We start from the raw sequence: 26958 nt of genomic DNA on the forward strand, positions 1-26958 counted from the left end.
AAGCTCAGCATGGATTTTATTGCATTTTATATCTTTTAGCCTGGTAATGTATTTTGAATGGAGTCACAGTGACACCACACTGACTAATTGCCAGAGTTTCCCCAATAAAGTAATAGGACCGATTATTACAAAAAGCATCAAATGAATAAAACCTATTATTGTATATTACACTGAAAGAATTGTTATAAATATCTGGAATATTAATCGGTAAATTTCTGTGCTGTATGTAAAACCCAAACTTACAATACATCAGTTCAGCACCTACTTTATATAATCAACACATTTAAGGGGGATCTTATACAGGAAATTTTATGTTTAAAGTTGATCTGAACTTTTAAACAGCTTGTTGACTGAAACAATCCTTCTGCTTAAAGGTGTGTTAATTTTACTCATATGAAGCCTTTTAACAGCAAATCAACATCAGCCACTCAGCCACTGGCACCTTTAGACTCATTAAATCAGATATTTGTATTATTGATATTTAATGTTGAATAATACACACATTTTTCAGTAACATTTATACTGGAAATTTGAAGGAGGAAATAGTCTATATGATTCTGCTGCCGTGATTAATCACATGACCGGTTAAATGGTGAAAATTGGTTAATGTGGTACATTAATAGGTACAAATCTAAAGTTTTGGAAAACAATTGCAGACTCCTAAGCGTTAATCTCATGTTATCTCAAATAGTGTAATCAGTGGTTCATGTATTCAATGTATTAGTGATTAGTATGTGGTCTAGGTTAGTGGCATAGTTACCTGAGGTAATAAGTTATAAGACTGCAATGCAATGTGGCCTATTGAGACCTCCGCTGCAGAAGAAAAACTACTTCCACTTTGATTGTAAGGGACAGACATCAACAACTGATGTTTACCTTTGAAGTACCTTAACTTTGATATTACTCACAACTTTACACACAAAACACACACTATGTACAATATGTTTCAGATGCTCAAACTGCAGTGTTTTTCAGTCCTGTCCATAGCTGTATCTCCTTTGCTGTCAAAACCAGTGGTTGTTTTTCCCATCTGTGATGGTATTTTGCAAGATGAAGATGCAGTATACTGTGCATCGTCATCAGAAATAGAGACTAAGAACAACGTATGACAACCTTCTTTAAGAAGTGTACACGTTGGGTTAATTTTTAAATAACCATACATAACTGATAAAAGAGAAATCTATGTTAAAGCAAATATTAAATTTTTATATTTCTAAAGATAATATCAGTGAAATGATTCACTGTCACTCCCATAATGGCCTCTAGACAAAATACTGACATGTACTGCATGTTAGCAGTATGTTTACTGACTTATTAGGTACTTGTATAATGTAAAACATCCGCTCTGCCATGAACTATAGTTTTACAAGGTTATAATTTCTCAGTTCTTTGTTATAACTGTAAAAATCAGTCATTTATGAAATTGATATTGACTAGATGATGTGTTTTTCAATGTGTAAATTTAACTTTAGCTTTCTACAGGAGGTAAGCAGCCTCCTCAAGAAAAGCTAATGCAGCAAAAGGAAAAATGAGAGACGACAGGGTTAATGAATGTCACAAAGTAGTAATCAAATATCTGTTAGAAGCACTAGAACTCATCAACACAGCACAGTGTCTATGGTTTATATTTGACAGGTAATTGTTGTCATTGCTATTAGTGTCTTCTGGCAATTAGTCTGTAAATTACAGTTAAAATTACCAACTGTAAAAATAATGTCATCTTTCTTTAAAGGTTTGTTACTGCAAGAATACACACATACACTAATATGTTACACTGCACGTCAGGATATATTATGCATTTTACTAATACATGTGTTTTCTAAAGATTGTGGGGTCGAAGTGGCTCAGTGGATAGAGCGACCGCCAACCCACTATAGGGTCGGAGGTTTGCGCCCAGCTCTCCTTGACCACATGTTGAAGTGTCCCTGCCCATCCCCAGCCATGCAGTGCTGGTCCCAAGCCCGGTAAGACTTAGTGAGGGTTGGGTCAGGAAAGGAATTCAAAGGTAAGGACATCTGTTAAGTGTCTCTACTAGAATATTAAAACTGTGACTGGAGACTACAACTTTTACATTTGAAGGCTATCCAAATTTGCTTCTCTACTGCTTACATATTTTGTCATAAGGATGAGTTTTAAATTAATAATTGCATGACAAATAGACATACTTGAAGTAGATATTGATTAAATGGTAGGTTGTCTCATGCATGATTGTTCATTAATCATAATCAAAGTCACTTTAACAGATGAGTGAATACATGAATACCAAAGTCCTTGATCCTCCAAAGAGCTGGCAACCGGGTGGTAAAACCCATTCTGCACACATACTGTACATGATGCATATCACACCGGAACTGACAGCATCAATACAAAGGGCTCGTAATTAAAGACCTCTGTTGTAGGATATAGAGGAACGGGAGGAAAGTGTCTCACAGCCCATCAATCACACATTGGCAGCTCATTTAAAACATCTTCAAAATTAAAGTTGCACCAGCCGCAGCCTTTTACAAAGAGCAATTGTTTTCTGACAGCTAAGTGAATCTCTGCTGAAATCTCTGGGAGAAAGGTTGAGTGTAGAAGACTTTTATGCAGAGAGCTGACAGACTGAATTGAGAAGGAGCCTGTTCTCTGTTCTCAAAGAAATAACTTTGGCTGTACTTGATGGTCTCTGATAGCAGCAGAGAGGAGGGTAAAGCATTTGCCTCACATAGTGGGCTTTCTGGACGTAATGATACAAATCCAACTAGCCAAAACTGAGAATTTTCACAATTCAGCATCTGTTGTATTAAAAAATGCTTGATTGTGTCCAAATGTACCATCTGGCTCTGTAAATAAAGGATGAGTAGATACTCATGCCAGTTTCTTCTGCAGATTTGTACTGTACGTTAGCTGAGAGATTGTTTGTATCCTATAAAAACTGCTGTCACATACCCATTTTGTAAAGTATTTTACATATTAGTTGAAAAAATAAATACTACTTTGAGTTGAAAAAAACAGAGCCACCATCTCATGCTAAAGTGGCTTGATGATGATGACGACTTATGATATAGACTGCTACGTATGACATGGATTTTGCACTGGAATAATCCAAAGTCTCCAAAGTTCTAGAGCATGAACTCAAAGCAAATAAATTAGTTTTCATTAAGTAACTAATCTTGTCTACATAAAAATTTTCAGGACAATTCATTATTTCTTGTTGAAGCTCTTTACACATTAAACTGGTTTATCTGTCCATGCGCAGTATACATGAACATCTACATTCTGGGAGAAATAAGTCTTACTCTCTCTCACACTCACTCTCACTGACTCATACACACACACACCCATTGTCATTTCTTACATGAACAACTGCTGTCATTAAAGTCTGATGTCTTAAATTTATATTCCGCTCTTCGACTGCAATACGCTCACAGTAGAGCGAGAAATGTTTCAGTGACAGGACAAATCACAAAAGTAAACGAATAAGACCCTGTTTGCTTTACTGTATGTGTTGTTGTGAGAGATGTAGAGAAAATACATGATAGAAATAACTGGTACTGTATGGTAAACAGGCTCCCTGAAGGCAGGCAATGATTAATTCTAGTGACACTACCAGCACCAGTGCAGGATTTGTCCCCCATTACATCCTCTTTCTTGCTCAGTCCCTGACTAGGTTTTTAACACTTATGGTGGTTTACTGAATTTGAAATCTATTTCTATACAAGTCAAAAAAAAGTCCCATTACATATAAAGTACTATTGATACATTTGATGCTGGGGTTTTATAGGCGATAGAGATAAATGGCATTCTCAGCTTGGTCATTACCAAATCAATTGATGTGGATGGTGGTGGTCAGATATTGGTTTCACTTTCTAGTAAAGTGATTCTTTTTCTTTTTGTTAAAATACTACCTTTAACGTCTGAGCTATTTATACTAGAATATTGAAATTTTATTGAACACTGTTGCCCATAAAGTTGAAATAATTTAGTTTTCAGGCACATTCCTCTGTTTTGTTAAGGTTAATTGTGGTTTAATTTTCACTGTGATATGTTTGGAAGAGATTGACCAATAAAGTTTTGGGAAGATATACACTTTATCTACTAAGAATAAATCACATTGTCACAATAATTTCATGAGAAGAGGTAAAAAAATTAATTAATACAACTTCATGAGTAACAGTGTATGATAACTAGATAATTTCAGATTTTAAATATCTATAACAGTATGTATAATAGAAAAAGTTGTTTTATTCCAGCTAACTACAATTTCAAAATGTTAATAATAATCAAAAATAAAGATACATAATATTGCAACACTAAAAGAGCCTTATTTGGCTTTAAATACCTTACTTACTTTTTTCCTGATATCACTGGCATTTCGATGAGAATATGAATGCCCCACTACTACCAATAATATCTTTACACACCATGTGTTCCTTGTCTGAACCGTACTTTTAGAAATTAATAAGAGGAATCTAAAAGCATGCTCTTACACTTGCTGTTCTTATGAATTTGATTCTGGTTCATTTAACAACCAATTCTCCAAAGCCCAGTCTATAGTGTGATGTTGGCACCAGAAGGCAGCATGACAAAAGAACAACTAAATAATTTATAGAGAACAGTGATTTGTGATTGCCTCTGGTGTGGATAAGACAGGGCAATGATAGTTTAAGACTTGCTGAATGATGGCGTGAACCAGGTGGGAGTTGCCTTTTAAATAAGGAATAGCGGTAAATTACATGAGAGGACTGAAGCCAAAAGGCATGGTTTAGGCCTTGTAACGAAATTTGAAGCAGAGGAGAGAGAAGGAAATTCTTCAGTCATTCTGAATCATGTTTTATGTAGCTCTAATGAATGCAGACAAGCTTCTCTTATTCCTATTACCACTTTCACATATAGCAGTTCTCCAGTACTGCCAAGTAAGATCAAAACAAAATGTATTATTATTTGTGTGTGAAGCAAAATGACATACCCCTTCATAATATTAGAGATTAGTTTGACATTAACTATTTGCCTGAATAATTCTTTTTAAGAGATGGACTCTCAGCAGACATACTGAACTTTGCAATTTTAAAAGCCATCATGTTTTAATAGCTTGTGTTTCCTCCTTTTCACTATGTGACTACATTGTCTAATCCTGTCCAGTGCCAGAGTATCAACAGGTTGTGACAACACCATCAGAAAGAGGATCCTAACAAACCAACAAAGCAGTAAAAATACTGCCCAGCATTATTAACAACCATGCAGAGAGAGAATGACACACAGAATGATGAATGTTAAGTGGTCTGGATAGCTGTGAGCAGGCTAGTCTACATACTCTGCTAGCTTGAATCTTTTCCCCTGATCTGTGTCAAAACCAACAAGTCTCAGCTGCATGAACAGCATGAGAAAAAAAAAAAAAAACATTCCCACAATAATCAACCAACCATCAGTGGCCTGTGTAACAGGTGGAAGCAGATGAGACTTTCGTGACCTTTTCTTTAGATAAACCTGTCGTTGTAAACCAGAGGCGATGTAAAGTCTGTGCTATAAATTTGTCTTCTATCATAATCAGGACATAAATTAATAGTATTTAAGTTACAATGGTACATTTGGATCACATCTAAAGTGCCGTTTATATGCACTTTGCTTATCCGAGGCAAACATATTGGTTTTGTCTTGGGAGAATTTAATCTTAACTCTATTCTCCATTGCAAAACTGATGGGGCACCACGTAACAGAGAGTTCTGCTTTTGCAGGTACGGGCAGATTTGATAGACAATGATTGATGCTAAACCTGAACGCATGCACTGATAATGTATTCTTCCTAACCCCAACCCACTCCCACCTGCACTGCAGGTTAGACGTGTGCTTCTGTCCTCAAAAATAACAGCCATAATCATCCTGTCTTGTGTGCCTGTGTGTCATTCACAGTGCCTTCACATTATGTGCACCGGATTTATCATAACAAGACAAGGCGCTGCCAGTCGTTGGCAACACTACTTTTAAAAATTAAACTGAAGACAAAGACATTTCATTAAAATCTATATGGTTGTTGCTTCTTAACTTTACAAGCTTGCTGGCAAGCTGTTGAGCTTAAAAGGTAAGATAAATATTTTAGAATATCATATAATTCTATACAATATAAAGTTTAGTTTATTTATAACATGGTCATACAACCTGTGCAGTGAAATGCAGAGGCACTGCCTTGAGGCTATATGCTAAAAAATCTACAACATAATACAGGATAATTGTTAGTTTGGGAATAAAAAAAATGAAATGATTAAAGATCTAAAAGAAACATTATTTAATGAATTGTAAAGCATTAAATACCAGTCAACAAATACTAATCAAACACATCTTTTGAAGTACTGTATGAAGATATTTGTATTGAGAAAAGTAGGTCTAAGCTGCATGGTAAATTTACTTTGTCACCAGAGATTATGCAATACTGACTCTAAATAAGGCCGTTGGGGATAATTTTCCTTCAGAACCACCTACAGTATCTAACAAGATTGAACTTGGAGGAGTTCTTGTCATTATCTCCAAGCACTAAAATAATTGTCCTTGAGGAAATTAATTACCTATGTGCATTGTTACACTGTGTGTGGAAAATGATTTTAAGTTAATGAAAGCTGAAGCACTGTCATCTCTTCCACACATTCTCCTTTTGCAGGCAAGTGAAGTCGGTTGAACTGCAGGGCCAATTCTGGTTGCTCCAGGCATGCCGTGTTTGGCCACATGAGAATTTAACAGATTCTTTGTCTCTTTTCTGGCCAAAATGGAAACAAATACAGTACAGAGTCAATCCTCCTTCAGCAGTTGTGCAAAACAAGTATCAAATCATCACAGTCCTGAACATATTTTGTATTACATTTGTAAAACAAGAAGCAGTTGCCACCATGAGGAAAAATAGTAATGTGAAGAGATTAATCAGGGATTGCTAATTACAATGCACTTCAAAGATTGAGATAAGACTACAAAGGATGTGAAAATTCATTCTGTCATCATTAGGTTAACAGTCAAGACAAGTAAAAAAAAAAAAAAAAATCCATCTACGTTTGTTATATGAGATTCAATGTCAATCAGAATTTAACAAGCCTGAGGAAAGTTAAGGTTAGTTTGACACTGAAATTAGTACGACATGTTTACAGCTCCCATTAACACAAACAAAGAGAGCACCCTCAGATAATCACACATCCCCATCACTGAAACAATCAAATAGACAAAGAGATGAAAAGAATGGGGGGCCACTTTTATTAGTACTCTAAATTGTCCAACCAAATTGACCTGCTTCTAGAAATTTTACCCACCTTGGGAGAAAACAGGCTTATAGACACAAGTCCTTTTTCCCTTCTGAGTAACTGCACCCCCACCAATTTTAGTTTGATCCTTTTATTTGCAGTGAATAGGGCCCATCAACCTGAGGCTCAAGAATAAAGGGGTGAAATCATCCACTTTCAGTGACTGTTGTGTCTAATACCTGAGGGGAAATGAAGGTGAAGTATAGCCACGGTGGCTGCAGGCGAGGGACGACTGCCAGGCATAAACTAATTAGCATGAACTGTATAGGATGGGAGAACATTAGTCGGGCAGAAGTTTGTAACAGCTACAGTTGTTAGTAGAGGGTAGAGTACAAGCTTTTGTAGCCAGTTTTGTTGGCAGGAAATGTGGCCATTATTTGGCTTTAGGCTAAAGCATAATTCCCACTCAGGATGTGAGGAATGGGTATTGTACAACCAATTTTCTAAAGTTTGCCCACACTCAACTTTTACATGGCTTTCTACATTTTATTTTTACCATTGTATGCCATCCTTTAATTTACAGAAATGCATTTCAATTAAAATGCTTTCTGATGCATGAAATATGTTCATCTGCAATTTATCTTAAAGTACAGGTTTTATTTCAAAACAGATCTTGATCGACCTTTTCGCAGAACCGCTGTGCATTTTCTCTCATATTTATGCCACAATGCTGGCACAAAGTTTGATGCGATGAAAGAATCCAAAAGGCCAAATCATGTTTAAGTGGCATTTTGATGACATTTCTTTGGCCTGTTTAACCTTTGGTGAGTTTCATTTTTCTTGTGCATTACATCTTATCCATGCAGAGCCATTTCTCATTCCCTACACCAAACACAATTTTTTGACTTCTCACCATTTTCTCTACAGACTCCCTGAAATAACTCCACTGGGAATCACCAATGCATCGTTGCAGCAGCAAAGTAGAGAAGAATGTGAATACTTGTGGACTGTTGATTTAAGTAATTTAGGAAAAGAAATAAAAATCAGGAGTAGACTAGAATGAAATTTTATGCTAGTATTGGAAGTGATCAATGGATTTAAATTTTTCAGCTCATATGAAGCTACAGGCTGTAATATAATATAAGCACACTAACTCCATGGAGGAAAGAGAGGGATAAGCATTGTGGCAGAGAAAGCACAGTTGCTTGGGTTTGGACCAAGAGTTGTTAGACTGGTCTCTAAGATCCATCGCTGTTTTTTTTTTTGGACATTTAAGTATGAATTTCTTTGTTTGGGGGTAAGGGGAATATTTTAGAAGTATCTAAAAGACAAATGTGATAGAGACTTGTTTGAGCTTGAAGTGTTTGTGTGTGTATGAGATTGCTTGAGAACAGCACTAGTTTATCCATTTTAAGAAGTTGAGTCATTGTCAGCAGCCAAGTAAGAAGTGCTGAATTCAAGAGATAAGGCAGACAACAATTGCCTTAAGTGCATGTTGTAAGAGTAGTTTAACTCAGACAGTGTTCAGAAAATTAGTCAGGCTGAATAATAAATTATTAAACATTACTCCATATTAAAGCAATAATGTTACTTATTTACTGTCCTCAGTATGAAGAGTAATAAATTACTGTACTTATTTGAATACTATGTTACTGCCGCTGGAAAGGTATGATGTGCAATATATCTACAGAAGCTACATGAAAATAAAACAGTTTGTTAGTAGTTCCCAGTGCATACGATAAATGAATCAGCCTGTCTTCACTAATACCAATGTGCATGTGTCTTTGATATTTTTTACAAGTTACAATATGCAGCTTTTGGAAATTAAGCTAGTGGTAGGATAAGACTCCACATCATCTGTCCAGACCGTCAGATACTTTTCAGTCACATGCTCGGTTTGCAGGCAAAAAAAACTTGGCATTTGAACACTGCAGTACAGGTCTGTTAAACTATGATAAAAATAATGATGAAGACAAGAGAATAACTAAATAGAACCAGAGTTAAAAAACGTAACTTTCTTTCTGTCACCTGACGTTACTGCTTTAATAAACTAAAGTCATCTGCTGGGAATTAGACAACCTCAAAAATGCACCAGCATAGTGAACCCAGTGAACAATAGTTTAGATTAAATAAGTGAAACTTCTGAATCATTCGCTGCAGAGCAAAGATAGCAAATAGAATATGGTAACTGTACACAACAAGATAGCAATAACTGTTGCCTCAAAATTTCTTTCTAAAATAAGTCTATCACAGACATAAACTACACTAAAATGTTTCTTTTGTTGAGAAAACTTTTACCAACGTCAGTTAAACCACTCTTACAGCTTAAATGGTCCACCATTGACTGTGGAGAAGAGGGACAGATATAATTTGGACAGTGTACTTGTCCAGTGGGGTTAACAGTGCTTACGTTATCTTTACTCTCTCCTTTGATAGCAGCTGTAAATCAGCTGAGTACCATTGTGCTGCCTAGTGGAGGTGTATCGAGAATCAAAGGCAAAAGCCTCGTTTCGGCCCTGTACTCGTTTTATTGGAAAGTTTTACCAGGCGAACGTGCCCAACTAAAATAGTGGCCACCAACGATTTTAGCATAAAGCACTGTTGGGCCTAATCGCAGGCTTACTGAGCCTCTACCCAGTGTGGCTTTAGACTGTCTCGCCTTTGTAGAGTCTAGATTGAAATGGCCTAAAACATATATAACCATTGTTATTTAAAATTTCTGAAGATCACTGGCTCAGATCTAACACCACAACATACTTTCAGTTCCCACACTGTAGTGAACTATAAACCTTACCACTCAACAAGAGACAACACATAAAACATGAAACTTTCCCATTATTGCCTGCCTCAGTGATTGCCTTCTACAGCAGTGAACTCTGCGAGGTACAGTCTTTTCTTGGCTCAAGCAAATGCTACAAAACCATTCACAGCAGCTAGTTGGCTTGTTTTTGTAGTTAATGAGGCCTGAAGAGTTTTACGAATGAGAAAAGTAGAGCACACTCTCACACCTCACTTTTGCAGTGAGGAATGGACACTGTTCTGCTTCAGCACAAGGTCATACTTTGCTTCAGATTTAATGAGACACAGTGTGCACATATGAGTATTGAAATAAATGCGGTAAGGCAAGAAGGTGAAGCTAAGAGATATTTAAGATCCAAATTTAATATTAATAAAGGGTGTTCCCAACCTATGGCTCAATGCATGCTGAGTCTTTAGTCTGCAAGAACCTCAACACGATAAGCAGATATATGTTTTTTTGTCGAACATGATAGAAGATTAGGCAATTAAACTGGCTTATAAAAGAGGAGACGCAACCACAAACAAGTTCAATTGGATTACTCGCATTTATTTCCAACATTAGTTGACATATGGTAAACACTGAACAAAGATAAAAGAAACAAAAGCAAATGGCGGGGGAGAGGGGGGTACAATAGGAAGCTGGAAGTTAAATCAACAACAGCTTCTGAATTGTTGACTAAAGTGAACAATCATGACAGCATCAGAGTTTAAGGAAATTGAGTGCTGATTTTTCTGCAATGCTTGGAGAAGTCTTCTGTTATGGTGAGCTGATGGATCAGTTAAATTGCTGAAATATAAAGTTGAAAATGAGTAGGCCAGATTTGGCCTTGGTCCACAGGAGAGCTCCTTAAAAGACACTCTATGTTGACTTTTTATGGCCCTCGACTTCCGGTTTTTACTCTTAGGTGGGAGACACAGAGTTTTTGCTTTACATGAATAGAAGAGCCATCCCACCCAATCACAGGGACTGGTTGCTCCACCTCTGGAAGACGGTACAAGTGGTTGAAGATGTTAGTGTTTTAACCAGCACACACATTCTAAAGCCATTTTCAGACCTGCACCGGAAACCGGAACTTATCTACACATCACCCACAGTATGTGAGAATGCAAATGTCCAAGGCAGTTGGTCTGGACGTTGGTGGTCTGCTTGTATAGGGCTTTACAATATTGCTTAGCATTCACATGCTTGCAAACACAAACGTGCGCGCGCACACGCACACACACACACACACACACACACACACAGCCGCCATGTAAGGTGCACGAAAGACCCACTCAGAGCAACCAGGGGTTCTGTGCTGAACCACTGACCACTGGTTCCTGGACAACTGCTTTCTCAAACGTTTTGCTGTAGATGAACACAACACGAACATACATCACTAAAAGACAAATTCTAACTAAGACATTTAAAAAATCTAGTTCTTTGTTCCCTCTTTGCCCTGCTGGAAATGGCCTGCGCAAAGGGTCTGTGCCATTGTTTGTGCGCATGTTATTAATCAATCCAAAAACCTAAGTATAGTCAGCGATTAAAAGTTTGGGATTGTTGGAGTGATTGGCCACAACCCCTTTTGAGAGCCAATCTTTCAGAAGAACCAGAGCTCATAACCAACTACAGCTCGTTGCTCTTTTGTTACTTGTCTTGATTAATGTTCTAGTGTTTGCTGTTTCCATTGTGCATTGATTTGGCTGTGTGCCCCGTTGATTTCTGAAGAATGCCTACTCATTGTAAGGCTGCTGTAACACTGAATATCTAAATGGATAGTAAACAAACTGGCATACTGTAGGATACAATCGAGATACTATAGCACACAAATGCATAGGTCCACCAACAAATGTGCTCATTATAAATATTACATTACCAAAGATTAGGATTGTTTTTCCTGATTGATCCCACGTGTGCACAGAATAATCTCATTATTTATAGTTGCTGATCCTCAAAACAAAAAAGAAACCACTGAAATTACTGAGGGTGTTACACAACTTTGAACTATTAAGATGGAAAGTCTGCCAGTGTTCTCCAATCAGTGTAATATATCCAAGAGTGATCCATCTGGCATGTTACACTGTTGTTTTAGTGTTGTATTAAAAGTTATTAATATATTATTGCACAATTGCTGTAATAAAGCAAACACCCATTTCCTTCATCCAGAAAAACACCTTCAATTTCTAAATTAAATTTAGAAATTATTTTAGATTATTCTAAATGAAATTTAGAAATTCACTCCATTCATTGTCAACGATATGATCTGAATATTAAAAGCACAAACTATGTAATTACATGTTGAATTCAATATTTTTAACATTAGTCAGTAAGAGGAGTTTTTTCTCCTGTGATAATCACACATCTCTAAGGTGTTTTTCTAGCTATTATTGTTGATTTCAAGACCGAGCCAATGATTTTGTTTGTGCACGTTTACTCACATTAAAACACGGTCACATTACAAAAATACTATGTACACAATTTATAATACTTGATATTACATCAAGTGTTGGCTATTACAGTAAGTACACTTACTGTTCACCTAACTAACTGTTAATATGAACGTGTACAGTACTAACCTGAACTATACATGTAAATGTATGCACATTCAAGTTATATTATTTAGGATACAAAATGTATTTGAGCAAAAAGTTCAAGTAGCACTGAACAAATAAAAAAAGAAAAATTTGAGCCGGTCTGTCCCCACAGCTGTGCATTTAGGCTCAGAGCTGCTTTCTGATTTAGTTTGTAAAAAGCTATAGAGCCAGCATTGTAACGTTTACTATTTGGCCAAAACGTTCAGGGATCCATGTTAGCATATCCCCTACACAAGATAAAAATTACCACGGAGTAGTGCCACACACTAAAGTGAATGCCCAATGTTATCTGTAAATGTAGTAAGTAAACAGTAGGTAATTTCTGCTCCTAAATGATGTTTAAAACTCAATACATGGGGTGTTTCACTGCCCTTGCAGTCCAGTGATACAAGTCCACCTGTGGATTTTACACAATACGGTTTGTTTACAGGTGTTAGTATAAATGGTGGTTCTAATGGCAACAGTGACATTTAGTGAGAACCGTCTGACCACAAGATTGAAAATGAAAGACTAAAATGATGAGTTACAAAAAAGAGACAATCTGAAGAGGAGACTTCTAGAGTCTGGCCCTCATCTCTGATGTTAGTGGATTCAGGCATCTTGAAGTGGTCCTGTTTTTAAACATGTATAGGCCTTGGAATCTATGCCACCAACCAGAAGTAAAATTTTAAGAAGTTACTAACTTAACCACGTTCAGACTTATCTCTATATCAAAACTCAGAGATAAAGCTACAGTACCTCTTGTCTGTTCCATTAATTATATTGACAAAATTCACCTTTGCTGAGGGCATTCCTTACCGGGTCTGACTCAAAGTTCAGTGTTGAGAGGCACTGAAGTAGTCAATTAGCAAGGCTCAGAAAATCAAAGTGATTTCCTCCCATGGATGATATTCACACCCATTGAATAGCAAGGAGCAAATTGGCTGCACACACCATTACATTACTGTGACCCTGTGGATAAGCAGCTTTGTCTCAACCTGGCTGTTTGAGTGCCTCTACCCATGAAAGCCTCCATGCAGAGCTTTGTCAGACTAATCCATCCTGCAGAGTGTTTCCTGCGCCTGAGTGAGGATATTGAGGTTCTCACAAGAAAAGAAAAACAGCCTGTGTATTATTCATTTTTGTCCTTGTTACTGTGTCATTTCTAAGTGAAGGTTAGCTTTTGTCTAAGAAGGAGCAGGACTATAGCTACGGCCAAAGACACATGCACTGCCAGCCTGAACTTTATTAGACTTTCCCCAGGGAAGCTGCATGCGAGAAGACACGTCTCAGTACGACGGCACAAACATTAAGCGGTTTTTGTAATAGCGTGGTAGCAGGACAAAGTCCTGGTAATGTGAGTGAGCCAGTGTGTGCATAGAGTATGTTGCTCTGTCCTTAATGAGGAGACAGAAAGAAAGCCATGTGTGCTTTTTTTTTCTTTGTGACTGGCACTGCTTCGATGCGTGGTAAACAAAACAGTGTATTTCCCACGGCACACTTTTCCTCTCATGTTGTGCCTCATGCATTGTCCGGCCAGGCACCACCCCTCACTGAAATGAAGCAGAAGCCCATTTGAGAATGATTCTGACTTGAATAATTTGTGCGTTACATGTGTGAAACGAGAATTCTGGTCAATGGCCCTACCCGATTCTCCAAACAGCGTCTGGAGTTCATATATAAAAAAGGGCTATAATCTAAACTGCTGTTCAAAATATTTAAAGTATAAAATTGCTTAGCTACGTTAAACAACAGAACCCAATGTTGTCAAATGGAATGGCATTTATCTAAGGCTCATCAATCTCAGTGTTTGTATTACACAGAGTTACACAAGTACAGTTTTGTAGCTTTGTTTCTCTGCTGTACAATTTTGGTGCACTGAGCTGTAAATGAGCCTTGAGCTTAATATGCATAAGCATAATGTGTACAGAAACAGCTTGACATACTGCACCAACAAATATTGAAAAGTGTTGTTAACTCCCTGGGAAATTACTCAACATATTATTACATTGCTTTATGATATGTAAAGGTTAATTTACATTTTATTTAACAGCAAGTGTTTTGTTATAATGTATGCTTAACCTTAGTTACATCATAAGGCAATTTCAACCTCTCCATTTTCAATTAAGTCAAGTTCCTTTAGGCATAAATAAACTTTTTGTTCAGAATGTTTCACCACTTTGTGTGCCACACATAAGGAGATAGTAACCTTTCTGAAATTTTCCAGTTAAATTGCACTTTTCTTTACCTGCTGTAGACACACAAAGGACAAGCCAACCTCGACATGTTCGTTTGGGATCAACGTGCATTTCAGAATGTAGATGCACCACAACTGCTTTGAGGTCACACATAAATTATGCGATACAATAAAGTCACAGTCACTATGGCTTAATAAATATGGCTATAGAGTTCTTCTAATGTGTTCTGTCTCATTTCAACAGCTATATGGAATAAACAGCACAGCTCATGGCAAATTTAGTAAATTAATGATACACTAGCAGAATAGATAAGTAAACATTTGAGAAAAAAGATTTCAAGCAGAGAAAATTGGTGGTTTTGGTCAGTAGCGCAAGAACAATCCCTGCCTTTTCTTTTGGCACTCAAGATGTCAAATCTCTCCTGCTGCAATTTATACGCAAGGCATGACATGCCAATTACTCATTGTCACATCTCAAGTGAATGCTAAACTAAAAATTATGCCCACCTCACAGTCACCACATTCAGTCAATTTTAAATGATGCATGGAAATCAAAAGCAGAGGGAACAGTGGGGATCTGTGAACGAAGCATATCAGCACCTGTGCAGGAGGGGGGTAACATTTTTCATATTTTCCATCTGTCTCAATAGGCGCCACAATCTCAGCTGTAGCCCGAGCAAACTCAATATCCCAAGGATGGGATTTTTTGTAAGTGAGTTTTCACAGTGTATGTGTTTCAATTTCTGACACAAATTTTAAATTTAATAAATATATTGAAAATAAGAATCACACTGCACCAGTCCTTTCCTCCTCCATTTTTGCTACAGCAGCTTCTGGAAAGGTATGCCTCTTACTGTATAACCTCTCCTTGAAGCTAACTAGTGGGACAGAGTAACAGCGTCCAGGCCACGCAGAGCCATCCATCCTGAAGTACAAAAGTGACACCAGGCTGCAGCCTGTGCCAGATGATGGAAGCTGCCACCAACTCTCAGCTAAAGCACTGCTGGATGGACTCCATTCCCTCAGTCCTCAGAGAGTTACAGTCTTCCTGACATTCACTTAGGATGACACAGGGACACCAAAACAGAGCTTATTTATTTATGAACACTTCCAGGAACCTTGTGTCCGCATGGTTTTAAATTTCATTAGAAATGCACATGCAACTGTCATAGTGGTTTTCATTTAACCCCTAAAGGTCATTGAGAAATGTTACGGGTTAAATTTATGAATGCCCTCTTCCTACCAGTGTCCTGCCCTGTGTGTAATTTAGTGTCATCCCCTGTGTAATGAAGGTCTTGTACCATCAGATGGTTACTAAGTCCTGTGGCGTCCTTTGTGTCCTGTACATTTTTTTTTTTTATGTCCTGTGTAACGTGTCCTGTATTACAAGCTAAATGGTTCACTAGCAGGGTTCCTGTTAGGAGTGGGCTTGTCATGCAAATCAAGTCACTAATGGATTGTTAGTGTTCCACTTGTGTTTATCTGAGGTGAAGGTGCCATTTGCAACACTGGACTGTATGAATAAAAGTGATAAGACAAGATTTGATGACAAAAAATTTGACCTGTCTGTAGGATAAAATGTATTAAAAGTACTATTACCAATTCAGTGTGATATAAATTCTACCAGTAAACAGTTTAAAGTAAATCTGTGAATTTTTTAGACTTACTGCAACTTTGGAGGTTTACTGAGGAAATTGTTATTTTGTCTGTCATATGTGCATGCACACATGACCCAATGGTTTTGTATTGTACCACTGATCGACAGTTGGTGGTAAGATAGGCAGTAGTGTTTCAGCCATGACAAGAAGGCTTCCTAGTTAGTTCCTTTTGTTTACATGAAAACTCCACTGGGCATCTTTAATGGGAGCTGGGCTTATGGCTTTTAACTGGAATTTATTCAAATAACAACTACTTCCTTTCTTTGGTGCTCTAAAAGCAGACAAAAGACAATAATGTTAGTGAACGCCGAAGGGAGAATGAATTGCTGTGGACCAAAACTTATTTAACCATATGTCTGATTACAAAGAAGTAAATAATTTGAAGGGCATTTATAATATGCAAAATGCCCACGACAGCTATACTGAGAGAGAATGCCATATTTAACATACACTGAAATATATAGCATATGTAAAATATAAGATGAGCACTTGTGATACACACTCTGTTGTTATTCCTGTACCAAATTAAGAACTTAGTAAACATTTTTTAAAATGCATGAACAAATTTGTTGTCATGTATATGAGTAATTATGCCTTAACTATTGTTTCTGCCTGTATATACACAACAATGATATGCCATTACATACATTTTTAAAGCTTGTAAGGTCCCTGCTGCAGTCAATAAGGTCACACAAACAACCATGTGTAATTTAGAAGTTTACCTTTGCCAAAATCAGTGTCCATCTGAACACAGGAGCAAAATTCAGCCGCAGCACAAAGTCTAAATAGGGCCAAATCTCTTTAGAATTTTGCAGTGTGTATCAAGTGTAACCTCCTTATTCAATTTATTCATACTATAAATTAATCATGCTGGCTATTATATTATGCGCAAAGGATAATGGGAATTACAAATCAGTCCACAGCCTCAAATACTCTGTGTGCAACAGTGGAGCTTGTGCATTGGGTAATTAAATGTGTTCAAATATCAGTCAAGTTTGCAGAAGCAAAACAGATGTTATTTGTTACATTGAGGATATTAAGGAGGGTCTATCCAAATTTCAAGTTTAAAGAGTAAACCTTTTTTTTAACGATTCAAATGTTCATTATGACAAAAACATGTAAGAATATTTCTAGTTTATAACTTCAGAGCTGAACCAGGGCAAGTGTAGTATAATGAGGACCTTTGAGATCCTGTTTTGATGTAACCATTTGATGTCAAGCATGAATTGTGGTCATTTTTACATTTTTAGTTGGTAAGCATTTCAATGAATGTCAAATATGAATAATAAATGTAAGAACTGAATTTGTGGAAATGGAAATTAGTGGACTGCAGAGGTTTTATATATCCATATACAGTTTTAGAGCAGACCTGGGCTCAAAACAATGTTGAATTAGAAATTGTTTAAGTTCAAACTGTTTACAATGTGCTAATTGGGATATATGTTGACTTGTTTTAATTGACCATATTTCTCAGCCAGAACCTCTCGTGTCTTCGGTCAGACTGTATGGGGTCAATCGATAAGTCACAATGACAAGCTAATGCTGAACATCAGCACAAAGTCCCTAATCTGCTTTGTGTATAATTCAATTAAAGATTATGCAAACAGTATGGTTGTATTTTATGGGTTGACAAAAAGACAAAAGGCAGACTTCACTTTTGTGATTTCTACAATTTTCCTTCTACAATGAGAGGAGGGCAAAGGACTAATAGAGCCACAGATGGCTGGAAGTGTGCAGACATTATTGTGCATCTGCTTTCCAGTAAAGTTCTGGTTTATATCACAGCTGTCTGTATAAATATAGCTTTAGCCATAACCACAACATTAAAAAAAGTTCACTAGTGTTTATACTATGTATTGACCTATTGACAGTAGCCATGTAGGAAATTCAACTTTGGACTAATTAAGTTTTAAGACAGCAATCTGATGTGCCAACCAAAAGTCCTAGGAAAGCTCTGTTAGTGATTAAGCTGATTATCAGAGAGCCAAGAGCCGGCTCACACTGCATGTAATGCAACAACTGATCAGGACATTTGGCACAATTCTAAAATCAAATGGGCATGACCCAATCACGACTAAATGCAGGCTGAAACAACACACCTATACTGATCTATCACAGATGTCCAATTTAAGACATTTCTAGGCATCATAACTGGAAGCACAAATACATTTCAAATAAAAAAAAGTTTCAAATAATTATTTTAAGTGCTCTCCACTCTTACTAGAAATTATGCAATACGCTACAATACAGAAAGGCAAGGGTAAAGGTGTTGCCTTTGAAACAATTCTTATGCCTGCCTGAAAGCTTTTCATTTGCCATAGAATAAAATAGTTTTTATTTATTTTCTAAAAAATATTGGTAGTAATAAACCGGCGAATTATAATAACATGTCACAATAACATGAGTAATTAATTTAGTAGCATCACATTTGCCTTCAGTCTTATAATCATTCATTCAGCCTATGTGAATGGAAAGAAGTCCTCATTTTGCTGATAAGTTTCATTGTGTAGAACACACAGATTGACAACAGAGAGAAAAGTAAAATGTTGTCGGTTTAGATAAGGAAAGAAATTATTTCCTTCCTTAGTAATTAATTAAAGTATGGTTAAGTTAAAGGCTAAGTAATAGCCTAGAATAATTCTTTTAACACTATGGGTTAATTGGTAGGTTGGTGTTTGGCTTTCAGATATGGCTATAGTTTCCTGGACTTACTATCTCACAACAAACCAGTGTCTAACTAATAAATGGTGTAGTAGAAAGTAGAAACACAACAACATCTTCTGAGAGACAGTTACTGAGCTCAGAGATAAATGATTATTTTTTTATGAATTATATATAAAATGTATACAAGAATTTAGACAAGATTAGATGTACAATGGTCAAAAACAAGAGGACTGCAGATCAAATAAAAGGATAGATTGAACAGTGAAAAGAGAATCAAGGAAAACTTACAAACTGTTACAAGTTGACCTCAAAGATCCCGTCAGGGTCCAACTGGCCTCATATACTGTATATAACTTTCTGATTGAAAGGGGAGTCAAGAAAGAAGACTGCAGATATCCCTACTTGTAAAGGAGAAACATAAAGAGTCCAACTGAGTTTTGTGCAGAGTTTGTTGACAACCACAGTATGATGAGAACGTTCTTTAGACAAGATGAAACAAAATGAGATCTTTTAAGTGCAGCACATCAGCTGTATGTTCACAGAACATTAAAACACCATCCCCGCTGTGAAACATGGAGAAGCCTCAGTTATGTTATAGGGTTGCTTTGCTACGTCTGAGACTTAGTGCTTAGATTTGTCAAATTAGAAGGTATTTTGCAGTGAAAAAAAACATGTCAGAGCAGTCTACCTCCATTGCAGGTCATGGCTCCTCCAACAGGAAAACAACCCATAATTCACATATTTAAAAACAATTAGTGGTCTCTTGATTACATTTGGAGGCAGGTCCTGCCTAAATTTGCCTGCCACTGATGGCAAGGTTCACATCCATAGTTCAGTTTGTGGTCAGGCTAATACATTTAGTTCAAATGACAAACAGATTGGGGTTTTGGTTCTGAAATCACGGTTTGCTTTTTCTAGATTAAACCAAACTATATTTTGGCAGGAATCCAGTTAGATCTCTGTGAACATTTGATGCCTTTAATCTCAACAGCAAGTATTTGCAACTGCCCAACATATAAATTAGCAACACAGATTATCAATCTCAATTGATAATACATTGTCTGGCTGCAATTATGCAAGAAAAATATTTCTTGCTGCAAATTAGTCCATTATAAATGTAATTTGTAGGAGACAGGTTTGTAAATTTAAAATGACACTATTGCCTCATCTAGTGCACCAACCAGAAATGCTTACAGAGCTGAAGCTGCAAGGGTTAAAAGCATTTGATGATTCACCCACTACATGAAACAGGCTACAATAATTTTAGATTTTTCTTCATGAGGATACATTGTGTTTAAATTTATGGAAAATGATTGTCCATTAGTCCATGAGATGATATTGTTGAGATAACAGGCCCTCATCCCTGCCTCAGTTTTAATGCAGTAGATTTTGATGTGCACCGTTGACTGTGACTCATCCCTCAAATCAAACCTTTGTTTTTTTATCTCTTTGTTCAAAAGAGGCCACAGCATCATGCACGGGACCAGTGTGTTGATGAAGATTAAAAAATTTTGTGGTAGCCCTTTTAATTACAGTATACAACTTATAATCTATAGCACAAGTAAAATGATTTAACAGTGCAACTTTTTGTATCAATTGTGAGCCTGCACTGTAAATACAGATGCATACTGATAAGTAAAAAGAAACCTATACAATATGCAAACTTTGAGGTATAAAGCATTAACAACATGCAAACTTGAAAATTATTTAGTATTTTTACAACTTAGGTATCTGTTCTATAATTCATATGGTAAATGTGTGAAAAAAAACAAAGCAACTATCTTCCATTGAAAGCAACTTGGGGAGAATATAAGTATTCAGCAACTGAGCAACAAAACTTGAAATTTGGGGAATTGGGGAATGATTTTATTTCAGAAGTAGCACATAGGCTTCCGGATCAAAGTGGACAGCACATGGTCAATTTCAGGACAGTGTCAGCTAGCGGGTGAGTCCCTTCACCAGCAAGTTTCAGTGGTGGACAATCACTTCCCCAAACTAACCCCAAAATTAAAGTTGAACATGTGATGTGACATTACCAGACCCTCATCTGGATGTCATAAGCAGCCAGTCTTTAGCTATTCTATAAAATGTAATATATACAGTATGTTTCAGTCCAAGCTATCTTCTTCTTAGTCCTTGTTTTGCAAATTTCAAGTTAGTCTCAAGTCCTGTCAAGTCCTTAGTCATGACCAACAAGTCTTAAGTCCAAGTCCTAAATAAGTCTTCAGGTGTGTTTAAAGTTTTTAAACAATTTAACAATTAAAATGAATAATTAAGTTTAAAGTTTAACGTGATACCGACCTCAAACTCATGACTGAAATTCGACTTGAATTTGAGACAGGTTTAATTCTCCACATTACCAAAAATTTTCAAGACATAATGTACAGATGAGATTTTTCCCTTTTCTATTAAAACCCACTAAGACATTTTTTTTCCAAGGCACTTTGGGATAGAATTTTACAAAAAAGAACAAATCTGTGGAATGCAATATCTCAGTGTGTATTTTCATCGAGTGTGTTCGATCTGGTATGCAGAGTTCAATAGGAGCATGTGAATTTGTAGAAAAACCACAGATTAAAGAGAATGGGTTGTTGTGTTTGAGTCAGTCTTGTTTCAAGTCGGGTGTGAATAAGTGATTGTTGGAGTGAATGAGGGCCACTGTAGCTCTAAATGTTAAGCAGAGAAGCTCTACTGGGGCAGGATCAAAGAACTCAATCAAGCAAGGCTGCTGCTCAACCCAGACTTTAGTCGACCAACAACACACACTAATCTCTTGCCAGGGTCCCATGAGAGAACAGAAAGGCATTAACACAACTGAATCTAATGAGTGTATACTATACTAAAAGAATAAATAACAAATAGTGACGTAATACTGGCCATTCATAATAGTCAAACTCTTACTTTCACTATTAACCTCCCAAACTCTCACAGAATTACGAGTAGTTTTCAAAAACTGCAAGTGTACTGCCAAACACTTAATTCCTGTAATGTCTAAACTTGGCTAATTGTTAGTTGAATTGCAGCTTCAAGCAAAGCATCGAATCACTGAAGCAGAGATTAAATTGTCACACAATACACACTTTTTTAGTTTTACCTTTATGCCATTTAAGCAGAAAATAAATCTTAATTTGGAGGCTTGAGTTATGTATTATAAGAAATATTTCAGATCATTCAGAGCTAATGATTTGGGAGGTGAAATAGCATAAAGCTCTTCTGGCACTGGAAGAACTGAAATAAACTGAAATACGATACTCAATTACTTAATTACTAATTTTACATTTTTGTTTGTGGTGTTTAATGCTATTTTTCCTGGGCTATGAATAAATACAGACTGATGGGAGTGAAACTTTCTTATTTTAATTCATTATTTTATGTTGTTTAATTTAAAACTCAAGTGTTTCTGTGTTCTCTTAATGATTTATTAAACTTATTTATTTGGCAGCAAACATGCATCACATTTAGAAAAGGTACTGTGTTTTCTAAAAGTGTGAAGTGTTAATGAAAACAATTAGTGACTGTGAGAGTGGCTCAATGTCAGTTAAAGCTACAACAGGCAACTTAGCTTATGTTGTTGGAAGTAGAGTAGAGATTTAAAATGCTTCCCTACCTTTCCTCGCTCTGTTATGCTCTTCTAACATCTGCTACGCTCTGCCATGCTTTGTACAGCCCCTCTTGCAGAAAAAATAATTTTTCCAGAAAAACAGCAGCTGCCTTGGCAGTGTTGACCTTTTGATTGAATGGGAGGCTGGAGAGTCCAAAACAAAAGAAGCTATCATAGCACAACCCTTTTCTGCCAGTTAGGAAGTAGGGTTTGGTATTTTAATAATTATAGTTCTGCTCATCGATTTAAAAATGGAAATGTTTTCAAACATTGTGGTCCACTTTTTGAGAGAGAAGACTTAATTTGCTTTCTCCTGTTAAACTGAAGCACGAAGCGGTTTACTGCTGGTTTCCAGAAGATGGACATGCAACTGTCTCCTGTGCAGTGAGGAGACAGTCATGAACAGGGGTAGGAGACATCATACACTGTCCAGTCTTTCAGTAGTCAACATCATGGAGAGCAAACAGGAAGGTTGTATATTTTTTTATTTAGCACAACATGTGTGACTAGTAGGCATTTTATTTCTTTTTGGTTAACTAGTACATGTTCTGAGCCTTACTAGTTAACTCATCAGGTCACTTGGGTAATTTGTGGATGTTCTTCACCTCACTAGTTCAACTACGCATTTTGGACCTTACTAGTTAACTAGTATGTTGAAGATGTCTGTCACTTGTTAATAAGACGATGTTGTGGATCTTACTAGCACTACTAGTAAATATATTCAGCCTCACTAGTTAATCGTTAAGGTCAAATGGGCTTCAACTATTTAACTAGTAAGGTTTTTGTTTAAGTTTGATATCGGGGATATGTACTCAAACTGCTTTCCATAGAACTGAAGTTCTGGTTTTGTTACAGGTACACAGGACTCTTATTTTATTTGGTTTTAATATGGAACTAAGTTTTCACACCAAACATACCAGTGTTGGAGACTGACAAGTAACTGATTCATCATGTCTAAAATGTAATTTTCATTAAAACTGACATTTTAGACACAAGCTCAGAAATTAAAGTAATGGAAAAAAAAATAACAGCCTTAGTTTAGTGGCCACAGACCCCTTTGTAAAGAGGTTACTATCTCAAATCACTTGCCTAAGCATGAGGTACCTTTTATCATACCTTTTATCATGGTCCACTGCAATTAATCTCAAACAGATGCAAAGATACGTTCCCACCCATCTGCCTCATTCACACATTCAGTCTTGCTCTCGCTTTATTTCTGTCTCTGCAGCATTTACTCTGACATGCATAAATACTGTAAATATTTATTTATTTATTTTCTCTATTGCAGGTTACCTTAGAGCTGTGCTAAGGGAGAAAACTATTGCTTTTGCTGACTAATAATAATAAAGAAAAAAAACTGTTGGTAGAGTTATTGAGCCAAACGTCAAGGTTGGTTTAGAGTTTTTTTCTCCATACTGTACATGCCCCGGAATACAGCCAGACTCCAGATCTCTCCGGGAGAACACAAGGCATACTGAGAATTGAGGGAAAGGATTTCTCAGCCAGATGATTGGACATTCAGAATACCCAAACCCTAATTCAAGTGTGCAACAGTCATTTATGGCTTCAGGATTGTTCAATAATACATCAAAACCCACAGGCCTCCAGGGGAAGCAGTCAGTAATCAAAAAGTAAGTTAAGGTTTTCATAATAGGGCCCTATAAATAACCTGGGACAGAAATGTGAGCATGTAAAATTGATGATGGATGATTCAAGGTCCACAATTTAGAAGGAGCTTAAAGCAAAAAGCAGGAATGATGTTTTTGCCATATAGGAACTGCATGAGTGATTTGTGTCACCAGTGTTACAATATAACTGTATAGATAAATGGACATTGTTCTAGAGGCACTGTCTGTGAAATGGGGCCATTATTGCAGAAATACACTTCAGCCTTTACAGTTCTTTCCTGGACAACTTATGGGTACCAATTAATAGTTACAGAAGCAGAGCTGAACGTTTTATATTGTAATTATTGGTTCATTCTACTTTTTTCACAGAAGTTTTGAAACTGTTTTTCATGAGTTTCTCCAACATATAAGGGGTACATTTTTATTATTTCATGGAATCAGTGCTGGGATGTAAGGTTCACCAATCTCAAATATTTTCAAAATGTATCTGCAAGAAAAAAAGTCGGTCAGTAAGGTAGTCATCCTAGAACAGTAGGGTCAATGGTTTGATCCCCATAGGCTCATGACCACATGTCAATGTGTTCTTGGGAAATAAACCCCCTACATCTTGAATGTTGTCCATATGTCCATAACACGTGCTCCTAGGGTTCAATAAAGTTCTTGTAAAAATTGGTAGAGTTTGTTTCATTAACTACCCAACATGAAATGAAGAACTGACTTGATTCCATTTAAACAAAGCAACACACCAACATGCCAGAAACAACATGTTTGGTGTGTTGCTAGTCAACAGGGAGTCCAGCAAGTGTTGTGGTGACAGATTATGTCTTATATCAAAAGACTGATCTCGCAAATCGCAAAGTGCTGGCTATACTGCCAAAGGGGTTCACCACTGGTATTGTAGCAGTCTACCTGCCCCTGGAGAGCAAATGTGATCAGCAAAGAGAACAAGCAGCATTGCTGGCTTTAATCGTGCAATGCAGAAGTTGCTACTTAAATGCTTTGTACACTTACTGTAGCTTTGACAGTCTTGACACTCATGGCACGGTTATTTATTAGCAGAGTAAAGCACGTCATATGTATGTTGTCAACTTGTTTCTGAGCATAAAGTCAGTTGCACCACTGTGATCAAAGAATTTCATTTCCCAAACTGTGATTTTAACTCAGACATGCAAGAGAAAGGAAAAAATACAGTAAAGTTTAGTAAACAAAAGGACCACATTTTGATTAAGTGATCATTAGGACTGAATTTCTAGTGAATCTCCATAACAGTGACAGCATGGATCATCCCTTTACATACTGTATATCTAATTTAATTTAAATCCAAAAGACAAGTATTAAAAAAACAACTACATAATTAAAACTCTACTGTAAAAATCAAAAAAGCAGAATAGACAAAATAAAGTTTGTGATTTAAATCTAAATGTTTAGTGTCAGTATTTCTTTCTGGGTAAGGATATATATTATTTAGAGTCTTCAGTCAAGCATAAAAAACAGCCTCTTATCAGCCCTTCAGCCTTTCCTAATTATACTAATCCTGCCAATTAAAACAACAACAATTTAATTCCCACTCAACTGCAGGTCCAGCATCCAGGTATTGTCCTCAGCTGACAGCCAAGCTGACAGATGGATCATTTAACACTTTGAAAAACTATTCTTAATATGTTTTGCCCAAGTGAAACATCAACTCTTCTTCCAGTTATTTCCTCTCTGATGCCGTTACACAGTTGATATCACATAAAGGGAAAAAAATGGATTTTAGACATGCGGTTTACCATAAACCACAAAAAATGTCCTGATTCAAGATTCATTAGTGTCTCTTTTTTTAAACTGAGGGACCTGCATTCACTCTCAAACGTGTACAAAACCATTACTTGCACAGTATCACAGATATTTGAGCAAAAAGACTGTGGGACTGCACAAAGATTTTCCTGATGTACACAAGGTCATGGGTGCAGATTAGCGATCTTTTATCTGCAGTCAGGGAAACTGACCAAACATCTAATTACGAAGCTATTAACTAAACTTGATATGAACCTGACAGATATTAATTCATATATATTTTTTTTAAATAAATAAAAACATTGTAATGAATAAGTTTTGCATTACTAAGAGACAGCCGTAGACAATACACCAACAGACAGTAGGGAGGCACAGGAACCAACCCAACACTGGGCAAAAACTAATAATGACTTTTTTCCTTTAGGCAGTCTCTGGCTCTGACCACATTAACACATTGGTCAGACACTGTCGTCAGCAAAAAGTCACAAAGATCCATCAGCATTTTAAAATGAGTCAAAGAGTACTTTTAGGGAATGAAAGGAATTTTCTTCAGTGTGTTGTGTTGTTTCAGTTACTGATGTGTGTGTAAATCAAAAAATCTTAACTATCTTTTTGCTTTGAACGTAGCCCAGATTTAATAAATGTTACTTACATCCCTCCATTGATTAAAAAGTTTGTCTGTCATATAGATATTTTAGAATGTAATATAAGTGAAAAATTTATTTAATACAGCATAGAATCATATTGAAAATGTTGGCTTGCACTCCGTAATCAGACATCTCTAGAAAGTGTCACAACAAATTGTCTGACTTACCCCACTCAACTTACCCCAACTCATTAGGTAAGTTGTAACATTGTGCCTCCCGTCATTTTCAGT

General features: G+C 36.6%; 1 protein-coding gene across 3 annotated transcripts in view; it reads right to left on the reverse strand.

The window, feature by feature from the left end:
- Positions 1-26958, reverse strand: part of LOC137122946 (glypican-6-like) — a 119274-nt gene that overhangs the window by 65574 nt on the left and 26742 nt on the right. The gene's annotated exons all lie outside the window — the stretch shown is intronic.

The sequence above is a fragment of the Channa argus genome, chromosome 2 (assembly GCF_033026475.1).
Source record: "Channa argus isolate prfri chromosome 2, Channa argus male v1.0, whole genome shotgun sequence".
Lineage (NCBI taxonomy): Eukaryota > Metazoa > Chordata > Actinopteri > Anabantiformes > Channidae > Channa > Channa argus.